This window comes from Mus caroli, chromosome 11 (assembly GCF_900094665.2).
Source record: "Mus caroli chromosome 11, CAROLI_EIJ_v1.1, whole genome shotgun sequence".
In the NCBI taxonomy this organism is placed as follows: domain Eukaryota; kingdom Metazoa; phylum Chordata; class Mammalia; order Rodentia; family Muridae; genus Mus; species Mus caroli.
The window spans coordinates 32805850-32829410 of NC_034580.1; the positions used below are offsets into that span (position 1 = coordinate 32805850).

General features: G+C 41.4%; 1 long non-coding RNA gene across 1 annotated transcript in view; it reads right to left on the minus strand.

Moving 5' to 3' along the window:
• The window catches only part of LOC115032400, a 287830-nt gene extending 283873 nt beyond the window's left edge, over positions 1-3957 (minus strand). Inside the window, exon 1 of the long non-coding RNA XR_003838074.1 lies at positions 3542-3957. This is a non-coding gene — a long non-coding RNA (uncharacterized LOC115032400). The remainder of the gene's footprint in view (positions 1-3541) is intronic.
• Positions 3958-23561: the final 19604 nt, after the last annotated feature.

Below are 23561 nucleotides of genomic sequence, written 5' to 3' on the forward strand. Positions count from 1 at the left end.
TAGTACACATTCTTAAACAATGTAACCATTTCTTTTCTAAATCAAACTAAACGCCAGAAATACAAAGGCTACTTTGGCAAAGCTGCTACACAAAGAGCAGATACTTCTGTTCTCAGCAGAAGAAATTCTTTAAAATGACTGGTAGGGTAAATACACATTACTTGCAGTATTCCTTGATTGCAAAATTTATCTCATTTCATCAAATATTGTGACCTATCTTTTCACTGAAAATACCTTTTAAAAATGCAAGTATCCAGGTGCTATCTTTTGGCTGAAAGTCTCTTTCACTTCTTCTGGGTGTAGAATGGAGAGTGTGAAGAACACAGCGAGGTTAGCAAGAGTCAGTATCAGATTAAAGACTAGAACTGTTGCTCCATGCCAAGTAATGAGGGAAAAAAATGCTTTGTCCATAGCCATGTGTGAGATAAAGAGTTTGACAGTAAGTCCTACCTCTCCAAATCTTACTATCAGTTTAACTTTTAGCCCTCAGATGGGGAGGGATATTTTTTTAAGCCCTTGGAAATGACCTTGATTTTATTTCAGCAGAAATCACCTCTCCAAATCAGTCAGGTCAAAAGGAAAATCTAGGAATGGGCAGGGCAATGCAGGTCCTCCTTTAAAGCACACAGGTACATTGAGGATCCTTTCACTCATACAACGAAAAGAATGGCAATCAATTTTAAGAAACAGTCTGTAGGTCTAGCAGAATCAACACTTTGGACATGCAGAGAAATCTCCATTCTTATAAAGATGGGAACAGGAACTCTAACAATAGAGTCAGACAGAACTGTTAAGGTCTGTGAACCCACAGCCTCAGACACTTGTCTTTCTACACAGCCCTCTTTAAAAAGAATGTTACCTTCTCTAGGAAGTGCAAGGCTTTTTGCACATACTGACATGTCACTAGCAGACCAATGGAGAATGCACTCCCTAATTTACCATCAAGATGATGATACTATTTTGATACCTTAACCTGAAACCAACATCAGGCGCAGAAGTTAAAGGCTCTTAGTGAAGATTTAAGGACAAGCTTAATGATAAAAACAACAACAACAACAACAACAAAAACCCAAAACAAAACAAAACCAAACGTCAGTGAAGCCACAGAAATGCTATCATAGAGAACCACGTTATAGTAATGCAAATCCGGCTAGTGGAATAGTAGCATAGCTTGTCACTGAGTCAAAAGCATAGATGTGTTTAATAGTTTAACAGAAAAAATATCTGAGCCTTCTAGAAGTTGCCAGGAAACTAGAAGTGCACAGAGGGTTGGGGTGGAGAAACAAACCAAAATAAGATAAAACAAAAAACAACTCTGCAGGAAAGAAACGTGTTCCCTAAATAAACAAACTCATGGGCTTCAGAGGTTGTGAGGCTGCTGAAATGGAAGCTAATTGTGATGTGTGTATTTAAAGGTGTGCATATTTTGCCCCATGGACCCATCAAAAGAAGACTTCAGCTTGCTCAGTTATCTCTTAGTGACCATGCCTGGAAGTGTTGTGGACTACTACTGAAGCTGCTCTGCATGGGGTACGCTGTCCTGGAAATGGTCACAGGAGGAGGAGAGTAGGTTCCTTTAGAAACCTTATGGTCAGAGGACTGGGATTCACTATGTGCATGCAGTTTTGTTTCTTTATGACTCATACAAGCAAACACTCCAGTCAAAAACTGTCCTAAATGAATGGAAGAGGAGTGTTGTTCTCCTCCAATTTAATCAAAATGGTAAACTTAAGGGCCCATGAAAATATTCTAAAATGGCAATATTGCTACCTCAAGAGAGTCCTGAGTAAGAAGTACTCTCTTTCCAAATAAGATGCCTCTTTTTTATTAGAAGCATACACAGGCAGAAATAAGGCTCTGATCTCAGGAATTTTGAGAATGGCTTTTGTCAACCCTAGGGGAAACAGAACAGGTGAATCAGTGTGATGGTTTAAGGTAGCTTTTCTCTTATGTAAAACAGAACCTGAAGAGTTGACTTCATTTACAAATGGTTTCATTTTTTTTTTTCACTCCTGAATATGCTACCTGCCTTTTGCAGTTCTCACAACACCAGTTAAGTTTGCATCAAAGCAAAGTTTAGCAGTAGGACTGCAAACCAAGCTTCCCATACCATGGCAGCCTGCTGCTCTGGAGGTGACTACCATACAGTAATGGCAGTCTTCGTGACAGAATAATATTCTCCCTGGGCAAAGCCCATGGGCCTCGGAGCATCCCTAACCTGGGTCTCCCACCCGAGCTTAGATCCCGAGCATCTGAGGGTGATAGTGCACATGCACCATCCCCCTTTCTGCCATACACTTTCCATGATCCATTTCATGTCTCCATGGCTTAGCAGAAATTCTACAACCCTAAACTCCGGTCCTTCTAAATGACTGATTTACCTTCACTTATTGACCCTTCAATTTTTCTACTGAACAGGAACTGAAAACTTAAGGGGAAGAACAAGGAAGACAAATGAAATATCGTAACTACTCAAAACCCTCTAAAGGACTCAAATTATTTGACTGCATCAAAGAACTATTAAATGTGATATTAAAAATAATGTTGAACATGGATCCTGGTAGCCAGGGTGACAGAGTGAATTCTGGTGTTTTAAAGAAAAGAGTAAGGGTCTAATTTGCATGCATTATGTTGGCTATTTTAAATAATTTCATTCCATGTGTACAGCAGAAACTATTCTCCCTCTCCCCATTTGACAAGATGCCACTTCAAGTAAGAGCTGAGAAAGGGCTGGTCTGAGGTTAGCAAGCTCTGTGTGCCTCACAATTTTGAATAAAACAATACCAGCATCCTTCCTGCTTCTTCAAAGCCCTAAATTTATTATTAAGTAAATTTAGCCATAGCTCAGTCAGTAGAGTAGAAGATGCACCGAGCCACTTATCTGTTTATTATCTTTGCAAGCCACATGAAAAGCCGTGTCTACTATTGCTTCCTGCAAATCTACAGCAATGTAACACAAAAAACAGCATTTAAAAGAAATTCTCTTTCGGAATGCCAAGGATTCTTCCTGCAATTTTGAATATTTTAGGCAGCGTGTACCGTACAGTAGGTCTGGAATCACTGACATTGGTCACGCTGTTAAAACTGAGTCAAACCGCCTTGTAATCCTGGAGAGCCGATAACCTTAAACATCAATGCAATGTTAAAATGAATCCTAAAAGAATCCCTATAATTGCGATGAACATTAGAAAGAAAAGCGTCAAGTCCTTCTGCAGGGAAATAACAGCCGACTCTACCAGTCTTCCCCTCCCCGCCCCCAAACTCATGCAACTAATGATGACCTCCCGAAGTGCCGAATTTAAATGTTCCAGCATTCATCTGAGGATGAAGGGAGAAAAAAAAATACACAGAAAACCATGAAACAAGTTGCAAACTGCACAAACGCAAGGCAAGGGAGAGAGAACTGCAGCGATTCAGGAGCGATTGCAGAATGAAGAGCAACAGAAAGGAAACGGGGAAGAAAGAAAGAAAGAAAAAAAAAAAAAGAAACAAGGGGGAAAAAGCCTTAAGCATTAAAGAGTAAGAAGTGAAAAACATTTACCAGCAGCTCGGTCAGTAGCTTCGCTCCCTGACACCATCTACATAGAGAGAGAACTTAGCCTAGAGTCTTCGGTCCCAGCTCGCTTTGGAGCAAAATTCCTTCACTTCGAGGGGACAACACACACCCTCCAGAAAGAGAGAGAGGGAAAGAAGGGGGAAAAAATAATCCCAAAGATCTAGCCAGGCTTTCTCCCTCCTCCCTCTTACCCGCCCCCCGACTCCCCAAACGGTGCTCGCTGCTTCTGCACAGTTCAGGCTTTGCTGCGGAGGCGCCGCTGCCGCTGCTGCCGCGGCTGCCGCTGCTTGCGGCTGCCGCTGCTGCTGCTGGAACTGCTACTTCAGAAACGATTAGGAGGAGGACGCCCAAGCACGACCTGAGCCTGCGAGCCACCCAGGACCAATGTGCAACCTGCTCTGGAATCAAACCCATAACACACGCAACGCACACCCAGTGGCTCCTGCACGCGCACACACGCGCCCGCCCGCGCGCCGCACAGACACACACGCGCGCACACACATATAAACTCGCGCGAGCGAGCGAGCGAGCGCGCGCGCGCACACACACACACACACACACACACACACACACACACACACAAACACACATGCAAACACTCGCGCACACACGCGCACACAGAGGCGCGGAGCTCCGCTCTACGGCCGCCCGCCCTCCCGCGCTGTCCCTCCGTGGGAAGTGAGAGCCAATCCCCTGCCCCTAGAGCGCGCACAGGCCCGGGCTGGGTTGGTGCCTTTAGATCTAAGGGATAGCAAGCCCCGGAAAGGGTTCTTGGCTGGTAAAGAGGGGCGCTAGGGGCACGTGTACCCCTTTGTCTGCAGAGATACCCCGCCCCCCCGCCCCCTCTTCCAGCCGGGCGTTTCCAAGAGCAGAAACTGAGTGCGCCAAGCCCGGGCCTCATAGAGTTCAGTTCGGTTCTGGGTTTGTCCCGGGCAGACCCGGTTCCCTAGCTGCACGCACCGAGGACTCTGCTCTGCTAAACCCGATGCACCACGGTTGCACCCGGGGTTCTGCGAACTAGGGAGCATCACCAGCCTACGCATCCTGCGGACTCCCGGAGCCTGCCCCTGGCTCGCGAGCATGCCCAGTGCTCCGCTGGACCCAGACCGTTCCTTCCAGGGTTAGGAATGCAGAGCGAAGCGGAGGAGAGGGCAAAGCCCAAGGAAGACAGGGTTTCCTGGAGCCTTCTCAGCTGCAGACTTGCCTCCTCTGGATTGCCAGGTGGCGGCCCTAAACCTGCCCCTGGGGGCGCGGAAATAGGGAAGCTCTTTTTGTTTGTTTGTCAGAAAGAGAATTCCAAAAGAAACGGCTGATTCAGTTTTGGAATAATTGGGGGGTGGTGGTGGGGGGGTAGGATGGATGCAGCAGGGCCTGGCACTTATACTAGTAACAACAGCTAAACCTGTACTGCCTGGTTGCCATGTGCAGACTCATGCTTGCGCTGCCCATGAATTATTTGATTTTATTCTGTCCAGAGACTGTATGGTTAACCCAAATGCAAATGGGGCCCCAGTATACTATTCCAAATGCCAGTCAATTATAACTGGATGTCTCCCTAAATCTAAACTCCCGGGTCTGACTCTAAGCCACTGGAGAGAGAATGCAGCACATTTACGAGCCCTGGGCATTTCCACTAAGGGGAAGGCCTGGTGGACGGCTGGTGATAGCATTCTCTGGCCCCTAGCTGCACCTGGCTGGCCTCCAGCAACATGCAGACCTTGAAAAACTACATGCCTGATTTTTGCCAATGTTTTCATAGCAATGACATTAATGCTGCTTATGGCTTGGCTGAGTAGTGGAAGTCCTTTTCCTATGCTATACACAAGAGACCAAGAGCCAGATAGGATGTAACCTTCTTTCCACAACAGGAACAAGGATATGGTTTACCACAACCCAAGGACCATGCTATTTTGGCTGAAATATGTTTCATTCTTAATTGCATCCCGGATAAAGCCGTGATACACAGACATAGTATTTTAGTTTCATTCAGCAAACACGGCGATTACCTACTAGCATTTGCTCCCTTCAAGGCTCTGTCTTAGAGGTGACAGAAGATGACAGACACCCTGCCTGTATTCTTTGAGTTCACATTCTAGCAAGAAGGTGATCATATGCTTGTGATGCTAATGAGGAACATAAGCAGGGAGCTTGTTAGGAGTTTCTTCCCCTCCCTGCCTTCATCTTGAAAACTCGTATTTATCCTTCGTGCTCAGGAAAGACCTGTGATCTCTCTTGCTAGGGCAAATTTCCCGTATTGTAAGTTTTCATGACATGTTTTCTTAAAAAAAAAAAAACAAACAAACATTTTGTAGGTGCAATTTTCCATTTGTGATATGATATACTTTTTAAGTCCTCTAACAAACTCTCCAGACTGTAGGCTACATGATGGGAGGAACGAACCAACTTTCATTCTCCAATTATGCCCCACAAGATGGCAGATGTCACCGCCCCCAACCACCACACACTACTTAAGAGGAGGGATCATTCTTATGGTGTGAACACTTTTTTTTTAATTGCCATCTAATAGATGGATAAGTTCAGAGAGGTTGGGCAGGATGTCTAACCCAGGGAAATGGCAGAGAAGGACCCTTACTCAGATCTGCCTGCTGTGAAAGTCCACATGGCTAAGGTCCAGGCCAAGCAAGCTGCCTCTCCCGCTACCACTCAGTAGCTAATGAGGGAAGTAAGGTAAATCCGGGATTGTGTTACAGAGAAATGCAGAGACAAACAACTCAACATACTCAACAGTAATAAGGCAAGCACTAAGATTATTGTAATTCTGTGCCTCTAATACTACAGTTTGAGAGATGAAGAGAACGAAGAGCCTCATGACTGTCAAAGGTTCCAGATTGGAAACCCCAAAGGAGACAGGACACATCAATCTCACCCCATAGCATCACCAATGCCCCTTTGCCATTTACCAATGGGAGAGCTGGAATTTGAACTGAGGTTTATCTAACCAAAACCTCAGAGCTGCCTGGTGATGCAGGTAGAGTTTGTGCAGTGTTTGCAGCTTAGCCGTGCTGGTGCCTGGGTGCATTTGTAGGTTCACCAACAGAAAGATCTCCACAGGTGCTTTTCTTCTGCCATTAAAGCTTTGAAGAACCAGAGATTCAGAGACTTAGAGCTGTCTCTCACAGCTCATGCCAGAATGCAGAGTTAGATTTTGGATGTAGGCCTCTCTTTCTTTGTTCAGAGGAGTGGCTCCCATTGTCCCGAGTAGGAGAGGCAATGTCCAATATGTTCAGCGGCTTTTGGCTGGGGAACAGAGGAGTTCTGGAGAGAAGAGGAAGCTCAGCTCGGTGCTCCACCCTTCCCAGCTCTACCAGCTAAGTTCCACCTTTACTGTGCCCTGTCCCTCTGTTTTTGCATGTAAGAAATTGAACACAAAAGCTCCCTGCTTTGCTGGTCACTTGCACTAACAGCAAGAGGCACAGGCCACAGGAAAGAGAAAAGGTGCATTTTGTACAGCTTTCCTTGCAGCAGTGTTAAGCACACTTGGTGACAAAGGGAAGGTTTGATTCCAAATGGGAAACTTTTGTTAAACACCTTTGCATTGGGGTTGGTGCATAGGCCTCAGTGGGGTTTAATAACCTATGTTAGTTAATCTTAAGACAGATCCTTAGATCTTGAACAAAAATATTGCTGTCTATTGTATTCTCTACCATATCTCTAGTGTCCATCTCCAGGTTTTTAACCTGTAAGTACCCGAGCCACACACCCACAAATTGTATCCACTTAATATACATACTTGACAGCTGTAGATGTATGCATCTGACTATACATATGTATCAGTCCTTAACTGTGGATTCATTTTTGCAATTGTTTAGCTTCTACCTTGCCCTTCACTAAAGTTCTATGAATGAAGCAGATTCAAAGAAAAAGAATAAACACAAGCTCCTCTTCCCTTTTTTCTCAGGAAGAAATATATTCACAACAGAATGCTTCAATGGATAGTAAGGTCCCTGGGATTTCTGATAAGGCCTTCCTGTGTATATGTTAGGTTGATTTTTGTCATGGGGCAGCAGAAGGTTTATTCGTGCTGAGAATAATTCATTAAGAAAACCATGAAGGGCAGCCTGCAAGGAAACAGTCCTGAACACTTGAAGTGTTTCTTAGTTCTGTACTCTGGCAAAAAGATAGAGATTTCCAAGCCTTTTTGAAAGTCATTTATATTGGTTAATATTGTCAAGTCAATAGCATATACAATCACCTAGAAGTATTTGAACAACCATGAGGGATTACCTAGACTGTACTATCCTCTGGCAATGTTAGGGATGGCTTGATGAGGTTAATTGAAGTAGGAAGAGCCACTCTAAATGGGAGCCATGAGGTCATGGAGTAGAAAAAGAATTTAGCAGCAACAGCTCTCACTGGCTGCATCCTGACTGCTGAAGCAATGGATTAAGCCTTTTCTCCAAAACCCTCTCCATGATCCCTACCATGATGAACTGTATCCTCAAACTGTGGGCCAACATTAACCTTCCCTCCCTCCCTCCCTCCCTCCCTCCCTCCCTCCCTCCNNNNCTCCCTCCCTCCCTTCCTCCCTCCCTTCCTCCCCCTTTCCTTCCTTCCTTCCTTCCTTCCTTCCTTCCTTCCTTCCTTCCTTCCTTCCTTCCTTCCCTAAGTTGCTTCGATCCTCTGTTCTGTTGAAGCCTGGAGGAAAGTGACTAATACATAGTGTAAGACATTCTACAGCTCAGCCTGTTATCTCCTCCTGCTTTGATGAGGAATGAGGGGAAACTCTTGGGAATGTTGTTCCAAGCAGCCATATCAATTTCATGCTGCGGTCTTCACCCATGTGCTCCAGCATTTGCATTTTTGTACAAAGTACCTTGTAAAGAAAGAGATAGCTGATGGGTATTGGCCGTGAAGCTGAAGGTAGAGCCTCTTTAATGATAATAATATATTTTTCAAGAAATCAGTTAGGTAAAGAAAAAAAATGATGTCTAAGCTGATGATATAAACATAAAAATATCTGACTTTTAATTTTGGAAAAAATCCCACCTTCATACATTTATCCAGAACCTATTATTTTAATTTTATGCAGCATTCTAACAAGTTACAAGCCCATGGGGAATTGAAAGACAAATGGTAAACCCCTATTATTAGAAAATTAATAACAGAAAGAAACAGAGACTAAGAAGACTACATTTAAATATTCTAGAATGCATTTGAGAGTTTTAACTCATAAGCAGAAAACCTCCAACATACCACATTTCTACAGAGCTTCTGGTTAGCCAGGATTGTAATAGCATAGGCTATCACATGATATTAGTGACACTGACTTTAAAACCCTGCTTCAATGCCTATGACTTGGGACAAAAATAAAGGCTGTATTCTCAGCCTGTCACTTCTGCTGTCTATGAGGTGGCAAAAACTCACATATGTGTTTCCTTCCATAGCAAGTACTTCCTGGTAGGTCTCAGAAAAGGTTTGGAGACAATTAGTAAGATGTTGGACATCATATTGACTAATGTGATTAATCAGTTATGGCAAATAATGGTATGAACAGGTATAATACTGCTAAACATATACATTCCCAGAACATACAGCATAATTACATTTCCCTAACTCATATCCTGTATCCATCTTCCTACATCTAGACTCTAGCTGAAGTCTTTGACTCCAACTCAACTGCCCTTTCTTTGGTCTTCTTTCCCCACCTTATTTTGCCACCAACTATTATTTCTCCTCCTCATTCCCACAGGGCAATTTCTCCTTCAATATTCAGCTGATGGGCCACTTACTCTAGGCAACCTACCCCTAAAGCTCCACCCAGAAAGCCTTTTTTAATGCTCCCTGAAGACCCTCTGTTCACCAGGTCTCCCTTCCATTAATATTACTTGTGTTCCAGCTGGACAAGAGACTCTTTGACTGAAATAACTCCATCTAGATCATCCTTGAATCCATCACTGTGATTCACAGAAAACCTTGCACTGAATAATGTGTGTGTTATAAGAATGTGTGTATAAATACATGAATGGTGGGTGGTCAATAGTTGCTGAATTAATGAACATAAGAGTATGGTCACTACTCCCCTGATGTGTCACACAAAGATTAAGTTATATTTTGTAGGTTAGAAAATAGGCCGAATATTTTGGAGGCTCTAATAAGTAGCCAGACTTTTTAAGGATATGATATAAAACACCAGCATGAGTGACTCTCCCAGAACAGTAGATGTGGGCAGTTTGTGATGTTGGCACTTGAACAGCAGGAAGGGGTTGTCATGAATTTGTTATGGGGTCAATAAACAAGCAGGTAAGGACAGTAGCTTCAAGAATCTTAGGTAACATTTGAATGTATTTACTCTCAATGGGCACAATCTGAAAGGATTGTTTGTGCTTGTGGGTGTGTTGTGTGCTCACATCTATGCTTTGTGCTTGTGGGTGCGTGCTCTCTTCTGTGCATGCATGCTGGGTACTCAGAGTGTACAGGGCCAGCAGAGTTTCTACAAGATCTGAAATGTCTCCAAAAAAAGAAACTGATTCCCTTCAGGGAAAAAGAACACATCACTGAATAAATAATACCTTTCAAGAGGCTTTAATACATTGTAAAGAGCATTTTTACTGATTGGTAGAAATTCTTTTTGATTAATTAATTAGTTAATGTTTTCAAAGCACTTTCAAGATGAAAAACATTTCACGAGAGCTCCGTAATTTTTTATTTTTCCCATGCACATCATTTTTCCACATTACTGGGTTTGTTTTTCTCGTGGATTGCTCACCAAACCATACACCCTAACAGAGGCATGGTGTGGACGATGCTGAGGGAATAGAAATTGAGTTGGGCTGACAGTGAGCAGGGAATAAGAAAAAAAAAAAAACAACAACAGCAACTACAACAAAACTCTTCCAATGTATTTAGAGTTATATTTGAAATACAATCGTCTAAACAAATGACAGCACTGTCATGCTGTAATCAAGCCATATCATTTATTTACCAACCCAATTCTGTTTGCTCCCTAGCAAGCACTGTACACATTTTTTTTTTCTTTTACAAAGCCTGGATTGATAGCTGTATGTTTAAGAAATAGTGATAACCAACTTTTATTCGTTGCTTAGTACAGTCTGGGGCTCGTTCTAGAACTCTGCATATGGTAATCACTATGTTTTCTCTCCAACAACCATTTGAGATACTATTATGATAAGCATTGGCCCATGGAGAAAATGAAGACTAGAGAAGAGAATTCACTCACAACAGCCATAGGTAGTTTTAGGTGGCACATTCCAACACTTAGCTATGATGCAGGGAGGAAGAAAAGAGTTAATGAACGGGAAAAGAAAAGAATGAATATTAGAAGGTAGAAGCGAGTCTACTTCTAAGGAAAGAAGAAAAAAGGGCAAATAAGAAGAATAGGAGTGAGAGTGAGTGAGAAAGAGTGAGAGAGCAAGAGAGCAAGAGAGCAAGAGACGGGGGAAACAAAGATGTTCATTGTTACTGTTAGAAGTTCTGACCATGCTCTCCCTCTACGATATGTGAAGCCCTCACTATTATGGTGAATCTTCATTGAATGTTGATGAAATTCAGGACTACATAGTGGGCATGCTCAAGGGCTTTTCCCAAAGGGCATTTCCAGAAATGGCTAGCTGAACACCTTCCCTGAACGTGGCAGAACATGTCCTGTACTGAATATCAAGGAGCCAGCAAACTCACTGCCATCTCTTCATCCCTTTCTGTTTCCAAGATGCACACACAATATGACCAGCTCTCTTGCAGTGCCCCTGTTGCCATGCCATAGAAACTGCAATGGACCATAACTTCAAATGGTCAGTCAAAATAGTAACTCTTCTTGAAGCTGCTTTTGATAGGTATTTCGTAATATCTGTGAGAAAAGTAAGACAGACACTAACAGACAATAAAGAGAAAATAAATGTCACCAATCTTTCATGTTGGCAAAACTAATCTACATGGCAAAGATAAGTTAGTTCATTTCCAAAAGTGGTCTTTATTCAATGAAGTCTCACTTGGTATTCTGGCCCCAGGCCCAGGATCATAATTATTGACACATGACACAGTGTTTTGGTGATAATAGGTCTTAGATTCTGAGCCTTTGATTTTTTTTTGGCTAAAGCAACTGGTGATGAGTGGTGTTTTGAAGAAGCTTTCTGATAGAATTAAGAGGGAAGCATCTTAGGCTTCAATTACCTGTGTAATCTTTTCCTATCACTTAATATCCCACCGAACCTGAACCAACCTGGTTATAAAAGGGGGCACTACAACCCACGTCTCTCTCAGATTTACATTTGTCAAAATACATGGGAAGTTTGGGGACTCAGATACTGATAAGTCAGGGTATACCTATATGGTATACTGGCTACTTCGCACTGAAGGACACTCAGACATCAGGAGCAAGCACTCTTTGTACCAAGATCTCTCCTATCATTCACACCTCTCCAATCTCCCACCTCCTCCGTTCTCCCCTGATGAGAGGACCAGAAGTCAGAATTCTTCTTCCTCAATGTGACTAATGGAAAGAAGAAGCTTTCCTCTAAAACAAGCCATAAAACAACAAAAAACAAGTTATTTTTGCTCTTACCCAGCCTCTGTACGAGCTGGCCACCAGGACATTCTGATCTACCAATATCTTAGATTAGTAGTTCCTAAGACCCTTATTTCAGAGGGCTCCAACCCTACTCCCAGTAGGGAGGCACAATACACAGAGGCTAAGTAGGAGAGCTCTGTGGGCTTGGCCACTTAGCATCCTATGATTGGACTAGACTCTGTCTGTTCTATCAGTTATGCTCTCTTTACCAACTCTAAGCATAAGCCGAAATTTAATTTTTAGTTTTAAGCATTCATTGCAAAAGATTCCCAGTCATATAAGATTAGGATGAGCTATATTTGCCATGCTTTTCTGTTACTAGCTTGTTATACCCAGAAACAGTCCATATAATGTGGCAATCCTCACAGCCCCCTCCATTCTTTTCTTCCTCTCAAATACCTGTGGATATACCTATTTCCAAATATACCATCTAATTTGGAAACAAGAGCCCGGCCTGATAAAATTATGGAAGGAGCAAGAGGTGATGTCAGACCCTCACCATCATACACCTTAAAACCTCAATGAAATGGAGAGAGTTGAGGCTTTGGGATGGGTTAGCATCTCATAATACTGAGAACATATATCTAGCACAAGGACAAAGGGGAACATAAGACAGAGGTGCATAATTTATTGGCCATTTTGACTGTAGGGCTCTTATTAACATGAGTATAATTAACAAATCTCTTTGCAGATATGAAATACAAAGATGCTGCAGCCATAAAAAAAGAAAGAAATGTAACCTAAGCACATCTCCCTGACTCCACTGATTTAGTGATCGTAAGCCCAGGCTATGGCCACTTCATGGTTCAGTCTATCTCATCAGAGAAATGGCTACTAACCTCCTGGATCAGGGTTAGGGTAGATGGCAGAGAAAATGAGTTCACTCAAAGAAAAGACTGAGAGCAGTGAAGCTTAACGTCCTGAGTTAACTTCTGGAGAAATGGTGGTGTCATAAAGCAAGCTGTCTATGGTAAGGTGGGCTGTAGAAGGAGATTGAAGGGACAATGGCAGAAATACTGATCTTTGTGTTACACATGCCTGGGACTGAGCAGCAAATGTGTTAAGAAGATACATTGCCATTTTTGAGTCTTCAAGAAGCCTCAGGACTCATCTTTACAGTACCCCTCGCACACTCTACTCCCTGAGAGGTACAGTGTACTGCCTGCTAGCTCAAATGGTAGATATTGGGTATTGAATGGGTTAGAAGTCAACAATCCATCTTCCATTGTCTTTTCTCACCTTATATCCTTTGAGGCCTTTGTAGGAATCAAGATGCATCCTCAAAGAAGTATTAGGTTAAGGGCAAGTTAACTCTTTGTATAGAAATCTGTGTGGAGGCCAGTTAGAAGATTGTCCAATAGACTATACTGTCCTGACCTTCTCTTTGATAAAGGAGATAGTCTCTACCACTAAGCTTCCAAGAGCATTTGCAAGTATTCTGTGATTATGTCATTGTGACCCAGAGAAGAACACCTTCCATGGTGAAATGATGTTTAAGATACAAACAATTTAGCTCTTAAATTAAGAGGCTTGTATGGATTCCTTGCCAGGCCTAACTCTACCCCACCCCTACCCAGTACACTTTATAGATGCCAAAATAGGGAAAGGTGCCAGATAATTGTCCGAGAGGATTAGTGTGATCAGTGACCAAGCTGTGAACCTTCAGTCTCCTGGAAAACCAAATGGAAATCAAAGCCAGCTCCAAGAATCAGGTTCTAAGGCAAATATCGAAGTGGCCTTCATCCCAGGGTGGCTGGGCTTAGGCAGCATTTAGCACCCCATATGAACAGACCTATTCTTAGGACAGAATGGAGAGAGGGCTTTCTGTGAGAAAGACCGGACATGCAAAGTCAAGGCAAGCCATAAACAAAGTAGCCATTAAGGGATTTAGATTAGGATATGTAATTGCCCCATTCTAACCCCCAACTGAATTCCAAATGTGTTCCAAAGCTTTAAGAGAGCTCAAATGGTTCAGGGCACAGGCATGACCACAGGGAGGTTGGGGGCAGAAGGGAAATGGTCCAACAACACCACGTTTCCAGTTACATTTCAATGAGAGAAAAGGTAGGGAGAAGAAAAGAGACTAGCTAGCTCTAAGGAGGGACTATTCTGCATGTCAGCGCTCATTGAGTAAAACACACACACACACACACACACAAACAAACAAATAATAAGTAAACCAGAAATAAAACCACTGCATCAGAGATTGATTGGATGGCCTGCCTGAGAATGTGGGACAGAGGGAGTGGAGACCTCTGCTTCTTCACCAAGTATCTCTTTAAGAACCAATTTCCAATCGAACAAAAATTGTAATCATGTGTTTATTTCTTTGATTGTTCTTAAAATCACCTAGATATTTTATCTTATTGTTTTTCTCCATATTTCCAAAGGGGTCCAATTGCCTTTAATAAAAGTTCCACATCTACAAGGGCAGTAGGACCTTGACCTTAGCTGTTGTAAACCTTGGCCTGAGCACTATCCCTTCTGGTTCCTACTCTTGGACAGTGCTCCCCCCCCCCCCTCTAAGTTTAAGAACTCACTGACATGGCATGCCTTTTCCTTCTTTCAAAGGTCTTTTAGTCTGTTTATTTTGTTTGGTTGCTTTTGTTTCAAAACATTCCTTGTAAGAATGACATTATTTGTAAATTGCATAGTCCTCTGGTCCTAGGGGTAAAACTGAGACTCCTCCTCTCTTCTGTTCTTTTGATGACTTCACATCCAGCTATACTCTATGACACCCTTCTCTCTTTTACTGCGTAACTTTTGACCTCAGACATATTTTCAATGGGTTTGTTTATTCAGTTTCCCCCACTGTGTTTAGATAAAGGAATTGATTGCTATCCTTATAATTCCATGTGTTTTTCTTTTACACAAATTCCCCAGTTTTAAAACCTTACTGACAATACAGATTCTTCTCATATAGTGTTTCTGCACTTATTGCTTAACTAATGAATCTACCAAATAAAGACAGTGTACTAGACCCTGAATTATAGTTCTTAGATAAGTGCATGTGTCTATCACAGCTAACCTAAATTTCTGTAAAACTAGCACATTTGTAAGAATGATTTGGTTAGTGTCCCTTATCTTTTAAATCTCCACTCAATACAGAGTTAGGATTATGCATGTTTACTTGGTACAACATAGGACGATATCATTTCTCAAGAATTAAAAATAATCTTCCTCTACCAGAATATTTTTTAATCAAACATAATACTTGTTATCTATGATGACATGGAATAGCTATGACATGATAGCTATCATACTGCTGCTAGATAACCATACATAACTTCCTTGTACTATTAGAATTCCCTTTTAGTTCCTTTACTCTGTCTTCCAATATTCTTGGGAGAAAGTATATTATAAGCAAAATAAGAAAAGGCATTCTGCGTACGCTGCCTGCCACTCAGAAGAAAACGTAGCCTATATCTCTATTCAGATACATAATGTGACTCCAAAGTCAGGCTGCTGCAGCAGATAAGGATTCCTGAAAGTAAAACAAAATGTTTTGAAGATAAGAACTCGCCTACTGAATCTCACCCCGGTCTGAGTTTCACTCAGCCTATCTGTGAGCGAGGATTCACTCTGAAACCTCTGAGAACCGCCACGTGTCTGCCCCCTCTCTTCTCTAATCTCGTCTGCAGATGGTCCCCAGATTATTATCTTTACCATGGCAGCACATATCACTTCTACCTGGAAGTTTGCAGACATTCATCCCTCTGCAGAATACAATTCTACCTCCTTCTTTTAACAGTGGAGGCAGTGGGAGCTGGGCTGTCCTGTTTCCCTTGCCTGGTAGTGCTATGTTTTCCTCTTTACCTACTAGCTTAGCCTTTTCAGACTCAAATAAGCTCTTCTGTTTCCCAGGCATGCAGATTGTTATTGAAGGAGAAGTCCATGACTGAGCTTCCACCTTCCAAGCAGATCTGAGGGAAGAGCAGTTCTGTAAATTACGGGACCCAGTCGGAACAGTAGGATAGAATGCTCATCTCAATATGCCTGTCCACCTCCTTCTCCCACCCTGACATTTATGGCCTTTAAGATTGCTGCTTATTCTTCATAAATCCCGAGTCTCTGTGGTTCCTAACTTTGCTTTAGTCCTTCCAGCTTTGTTGTTTTCAACTTGGCTAAACATTTAAATGATCTGGGGATGGGGGCATATAAAAAATCCAATTGTATGAGTAAATGCCAGGTCAAATGAAAGACACTGGGGTTGAGACAAAGAAGGCATCATCATTTACTTTTTCCCCCCTTGAAAACCTTAGGCAGTGACAACCTATAGCCAAGTTTGAGAATCACTGAATTTTGGATGAAAGTTATGTTTTATTTCAGTTATTTTTAAACCTGTGTTTGACTTGAATTTGCTGTAAAACATTATAGTCTGTGTAGATGTGTTATATCTCCTGCTACCATGCCCACATTTGAAGATGGAATATTTCTCATCTCTTGCCATGATGAAGGTATTAAGGTCTGTGTAGGAAGTCCTTGTGAATTTGAGTCCCAATTCCATTGTCAGACCTATCATGTACCACCACGTTACATATATCTGGGTATCCTTGAATTTGATTTGGAGCTCCCTTGTGCCTGAGTTTTCATGCATATATGCTGGAAATAAATTTCAGCTATATGATAAGGTATACTTAATGACTACATGAGATGAATGATATAAAGTACTGAGTGCTGGCTCAGTGTCTACTCAACAAATGCTAGCCATTATTGTTATTAATTAGCCTTCTTTGTACATTTCACATTGTATAATATAGCAGTAAGCAGTCAATAATCATTTGCTGGATGAATAAGTCAATAAATGATGGAGAATAAATCATATTTAATTGCTCTAAAATAAATCCAGAACAGCCAGTCTTCTAATACACAATTCCAGTTAATGTATGTTAACTATTTACAAGTGCTTGCTGGCATCTTTGTGGCCAGTGTCTTCATGAATTCATATCCGAGGGGAGGCAGAAGATGTCCTCAAAAGACAACAGATCTAAGCCATCTCTCCAGCAATGTTTCATTCTCTTTAGTAGCTATCTACCAAAACTCACAAAGCTATTCATATCATTGGGGAAATCTGCTTTGTTCGTGGAGAGGATAGATTTCCAATTTAACCTGGTATCAGTGAAGACTGTATTTCATAATCTTAAAAATGTATAAATAGCTGCTTTCATAAATACTGCCTCACCCTTCACTGAAGGAACATGCTAGACACCACCAGAAAGATCCCTGCTTTATATTCATTCTTATGCCCCCAGAGCATTTAATCACCATGGGACTGTAAAGTCAGGGGGTAACTAGAGACTGTAGCCACACTCCATCATGTGACAGAATGGATGAAGTCTGACTATTACCAGTGTGAATAGAGCCATTTTGTTGGATTCCATCCTGGTGGAATGAATAGCCTCTGTTCTGTTTATTGATTACACCCTGAGTAGCGAAGTAGAGGTGGTGAGCGCTGCCCAGGAAAACACTCAGATGCCATTGTGTGCCTTTCACTTTGGCCAGGCCAGATAATCAGTCAGAAATTTACTTTTAAACTCTAAACAACATGTTCGATATCCTTACATCCCACAAGAATAAAATCACGCAGAAATAGAAATGTCTTAAGTCACTCATTTCCAAGTCCTTTTCACTAAAGCTCAGGCTGCTACCCTGCCTAGTTTACAACCCCATTGAACTTCACTTGAGGAGTGGCTCTTGGGTCCCTGCCCCCTCTGCTCTCTTCCTACTCAGTCAATAGTATTTTAAGAATTCTATCTGATCATGGCACTGTCAAACGACTTCTTATTGTACTTTGAATAAAACTCAAATCCTTGTGGTCTTGCTAGACCAGAAGCCACAGAGTCCTGGCTAATCATCTGACCTTGATATAACCTGTGGAGGCCCTCTAATCATCTGACTAGCTGTCACTCTGTCTAGATCCCTACAAAGCCGTCACACTGCTCTCTTCCCGCACCTAACAACATACTTATTTCTCTTCTCCTACTTACCTGGAAACCTTTTTCAGTAACCTTGAAATCTGTCTCTCTCTCCGCCCCCACCCCCACATTATCCCTTTATTTGTTCCTTGGCGATTAGGCACCATCTCTAAGTATTTGTTGTTTCATGTGTTTATTTGTTCGGTTTATGTTTTTACAAAACCCCATTCAAAGGATGAAGGTCTCATGATCATCTTGCTCAATGAGTAGTTCAGGGCAAAGTTTTGTTAAATAAACAAGTGTGTTTCTCAACTTGCTTATCTTTGTAACAGCTATTTATGCACACCACATTTGGTTTTAACCAGTAGTTTTAACCAAAACTCAGCTCTTTCTCACTTAATGAAAACAAATATTCAGAGTGATTTTCTGTACCTAAATGGTAGTAAATTTTCTCGTGGTTGTGACTGTTGGTTAGTGCACATTTTCAACCAGGAGTACAGAAAAGCATTAAGACCTGTTACTGTCAAATCAAAAAGAGGTGCCCCAAGAACCAGAAGTCTTTCCATTCACTTCCTGGTGCTCTCACCTCTGAATACTGTGTATTCCTCTACTGTGTGCTTGTGTTACTACTCATTCGATAACACTCAGCTATCTCCATTTTAATGATATTGGCATGGAAGTACTTCATTAACTTCATTTATGGGAATATATTCTTGTGAGTTAGTTTTCCTTTATTACAAAAATAAATAAATAAAATCCCGAGAGAACTTATGAAATAGCATGTGTGGTGGTGGTGGGGGGGTAATTTTGGGTCAACATTATGGAAGTTTCTCTCATGATGGGTTGGCAACAAGGCGTCATTTTGTAGCAAAGGCTGTGTGATGGAGCAGTGTTCACCTCATAGAAACTATGGACCATGGAACTAAAACAAGATGAGAGAATCTTTGGAAGACAGGTCCAAAGGAAATAAGGTCCTAACACTGGGCTTCATCTCTCTCCCTCCTGCTTCCATTTTCCTCCCTCCTTCCCTCTTCTCTCTTTTTCTCTTTCTCTATTTACTCTCCCCTCCTCTCTATTTGTATTCCATTCTTCAAGACAGGTTTTCTCTGTGTAACAGCCCTAGATGTCCTTGAACTTTCTCTGTAGACCAGACTGGCCTTGAAGTCAGAGATCTGCCTATCTCTGCCTCCCAAGTGGTGGGATTAAAGGTAGGTGCCACCACATCTGGCTTGGGGGTCCCATCTCTTAAAAGTTCCACTCCTTCCCTCCTGATATTTCCAGATTCTGAGGACTGGGTCTTCCATACGTGTTTCTTTGGGGGGATATTTAAGATCCAAACAGTAGCAACATTAAAAACATAATACTTTAATTATGGACAATTTAAACAATTGTATTGGAAGGAGATACGGTGAGCGGGATCATGTGCGGAGTCAGAAAGCACAGAGGACATGGTCCTGTTTCGATTTGTACGACTGTATTCCTGTGCCCCATTGGAAAGTTAGGAGTGAGATTAGGGCCATTGCTTTTACCAGCAGGAAAATGGCAGATGATGCTAAGACTGATGCGGGTTGAACTGTCTACTCTTTTTATTTTAGGTAGTACTTATTCCTAGAAGCACACTCTCATATTAGGCTCAGACACACATAATCTTCTTTACAGGATTTGTGAATTAGAAAAGGGAAGAGATATTTAAAAATTGGAGCATGGAGCAGGGGAGGCGGGTTAGCGTGGAGAGCGCTTTACTGTTCTTCCAGAAGACAGAATTCCTTTCCTAGGACCCATGCTGAACAGCACACAATTACCCGTAACTCCAGATCCGAGGGAATCTGGCTTCCTTACTGGTCTCCTCAGGCACACTCCAGACCGTTATATACAGATACAGATATAACCAGACACACCCAGACCCCCCCCCACACACACAGAAGAATAATAAATTGGAGAACTGTCTTTAAAATTATTCAATTACACATGATTTTATTTTAATTATATATATTTGAAATACATATCTTTCAAGGTATAAATAATGAAAACTCTTTGGACAACATATTTTGAACCATTCTTTGTTAGATTATGGCCAGTGACAACAATATTCACTGTAGGAGTTCTCTTTAAAGACAGTGTGACTTTCCAATGTATACTATATATCACATTGACTTATCAATCACTGTTCTCTCCTAGCATTAAAGGGTAGATGCACCAGCTACAGATTTGTATTTTTAACTTTATTTGGTAACTTATCTTTAATCTTTATAAAACAAGCTAGTCAAACCCATTCTGTGAATCAGACTTCGGGCAGTGGTTTTGCCCCCTCTGGTCATCATTTTAGACCTTGTTTAAAAAAAACCATAAAAGATAAGGCAGGTGTGTTGGGGATGTACAGCTGTGTTATTTCTTGAAACAGCTGGGGACAACTTGTCAAAAGCAAAGCTTTCCTTTCTAAATATCGCAAGTCCTATGTAAGTAGACATAATGTAAGCCCTGTACCCACACTTATTGATTCGGCTCATTGACAGCTGAGGTGTTTAATATATCCATCCTCTTTGTAATGCCATTTTAAAACTCTTTGAGGATTAGGAAGGCAATTTTCTCAAAGGGAATCTTCTGAGAGCAAAGGCCAACTCACCCCGTATTGGTGAGGGCTCCGACAGAAACTTAAGTGAGGAAAATGGAGCTGGGGAACTGGCAGATATGTTCTAGCCTGCCACAAATAATGATTTTTAAAAAGCCCCAGAAGAATGCGCTTTGCTGCTTTACATAATGCTATAATGCATTAACTCATGTAATATGACTGGTGAGAGTTTATTTATTCATTTATTTCTGCCTCAGGCAAATACTGGATAAATGCTTACACTAGCAGGTTACCAGGTGTTTCGGCTAGAGAGATTAGTAAGCTTTCCTTGAGCAGTCACTGTTTAACTGTTTGCCTAGTTCTAGTCCACGTGGAAATTGCCAAAGGTTTTAGTGATTTGCAGAGAACACCAAAAACAACAACAACAAACAATGGCAGAAATTTCGTACAATCATATTTAGATTGGGGGAAGATTTGTTGTATATGTGCTTGGGTAATCGGGTCGAAATAGAAATGTCACATGTGTATTGATTCTAATTTATATATTATGAGAGCCTCTCTTGTTGTCATGATCACACATCATTTTAATTATTTACTTAACTAGAAACAAAACAAAACCCCAAAACATTCCAGGATGGGACTCAGATGCCACACTGAGTATACCCTATGCTGATCAAGATTACATATTTCTTCAATTGTTTGCCTTAAGTATTTTGTGATATATCTTTGGGCTACTAAGTATAGCTATAATTCTCTCTCTCTCTCTCTCTCTCTCTCTCTCTCTCTCTCTCTCTCTCATTCTCATATTCATATATATCTATATATCTACATATCTATCTATCTCTATCTCTATATCTATAATCTACCTCTCTCTCAGCTCACTGAACTCAATGGATATAAATGAGGCTTGAAACATTAAACACAACTTGTAATACCAAAGGTTTTATATCAATAAATTTCTCCCCAGAGGATCCTAAAGAGATTAAGGATGTGCCCAGTGTCTAAAGTGACTACCAGTTACAGGAGATATCCCAGCAGTCAATGGATAATTAGCAAGTCACACTAGGAATACAAAGAAAACACAGTGAATTTATCCTATCCGTGTAAATAGACTGGGGAAGCTTTTCTCAGAATTAGGTCCCTATAAAACTAACTGAATTCACAACCCAAAATAACTGCAGACATCTGTCTGCTAGAAGCTTTTATGATTGGGCCTTGAGGTAGTATTTTCCTTACAACTACAGTTGCAACAATTTTCTAAGCCCAGCTGAGAAGCAAAATGTGTAAGGCTGGGTTTTCAAACTAGCCTCTGTCAACTTATCTCAAAACTCTGTGAAATAAGTTTTTCTTAACTGTAATGCTAAACTGATTTTCAGGGAATATTTATACAGCTGTTCTGTGCTCCATATGGAAAAAAATTCTTACTCTGGGTGCTGTAAGCAGAAGGGAGGCCACATGTCATTCAAACCAACTTGAAATCAAAGACTTCTAAAGGAAGTCATTGGTGGTTTCCTTTTCTGAAAAAGTCAAGCCTGCAAGAACATACCTGAGCTTCATGCTCTAAGGAGGTATTCCAGTTTGCATTGTTACAACACAGAGCAAGTGTGGCAGCTCTCAACCTGTGGATTGTGAACCCTTTGAATGTGGAGTCACCCTTTTATGGGGCTCATATATCAGATATCCTGCATATCCTGTTATGCTAAGACTCATAACAGTGCCAACATTGGAGTTATGAAAAAGCAATGAAATAATTTTGTTGTTGGAGCTCACCACAACATGAGGAACTCTATTAAAGGGTGGCAACATTGGAAAGGATGAGAAAGACCAGAATAAAGCAAGCTACCAGCAAAGGGCAGAACACCAGTTTTCTCTCACCTATGAGAAATTTGTCTCCATGGAGACTACTGATGATGTCTGGAGATACTTGGGGGTTAAATGGGACAGGGGTGGGGGTGAGTAGGTACCAAAGCCACCTATGTTGTAGAAATTAACAATGCTACTGAATGCTCTGCAATATGAATGTTCCTTCTCCAAAAGCCAATACTGCTGAGTTTGAGAAGCATGGGTGTAGAACTATCTTGATGACTCTAATGAGCTGAAATTTAGGAATGAATTGTCTAGAAAATTACCTTAAACTGGAGAATCGGCTTGAGTCTGTCCATGGAGGGCTTGTCTGAGACCACAAACAAAGATGCTGCAGCTTGAGTTAATCAGTATAAACATGTAAAGTCTATGGAGGTTCTTTCTAAGAGCAGGCTGAGATCAGCCAATCAATTGTATCTGGTTTTCATCCATCACAAGGGGCAATCTATCCCCAGGATGTGACACTGGGAGGTGACATTTCAAAGGACTAATGCTACAGCATAAGGTATGTGCTGATTCATTGATGTTGTAACCTCACTCCTGCAAGTACTATTATTACATTAAAGTTTATAAAGCATCGTGGAGATAGGAAATGCCATATAAATGCTAAGCATTGTTTCTATCTTTCCGAGGAACAGCTTCTGGGAGTGATGGCACAGTGCAAAAAACACACCAGGACACATCACTTCATCCCCATTTGTGGTTCTGAGGAGAGGTTACCATAATAAGTAATTCACATTGTGCCATCTCCTCCGCACTCCAAGTTAAAACAAATTAAATAAAGCTTAATTAGACAGTATTTTATGCACTCCAAAAAATGCAGCTGATTGACATTCTAAGTAAATACAGGTTAGTTGCTGGAGAAAGAATATTGAAAAGCTTCCAGAAATATAAAATTGAGGCTGCAGTTCTGTCGCATTAAACATATGAACAAGCAGATTAAAACCCCTAAAAAACATGGTTTTTTTTTCAGTGTTCTCTCTCTCTCTCTCTCTCTCTCTCTCTCTCTCTCTCTCTCTCTCTCTCTCTTTGTCTCTCCTCTCTGTCTCTGGTATTGAAGTGCTTGCCATTCTGGCATTTTTCATATCACTAAAATTTGCTTTCCATTCTACA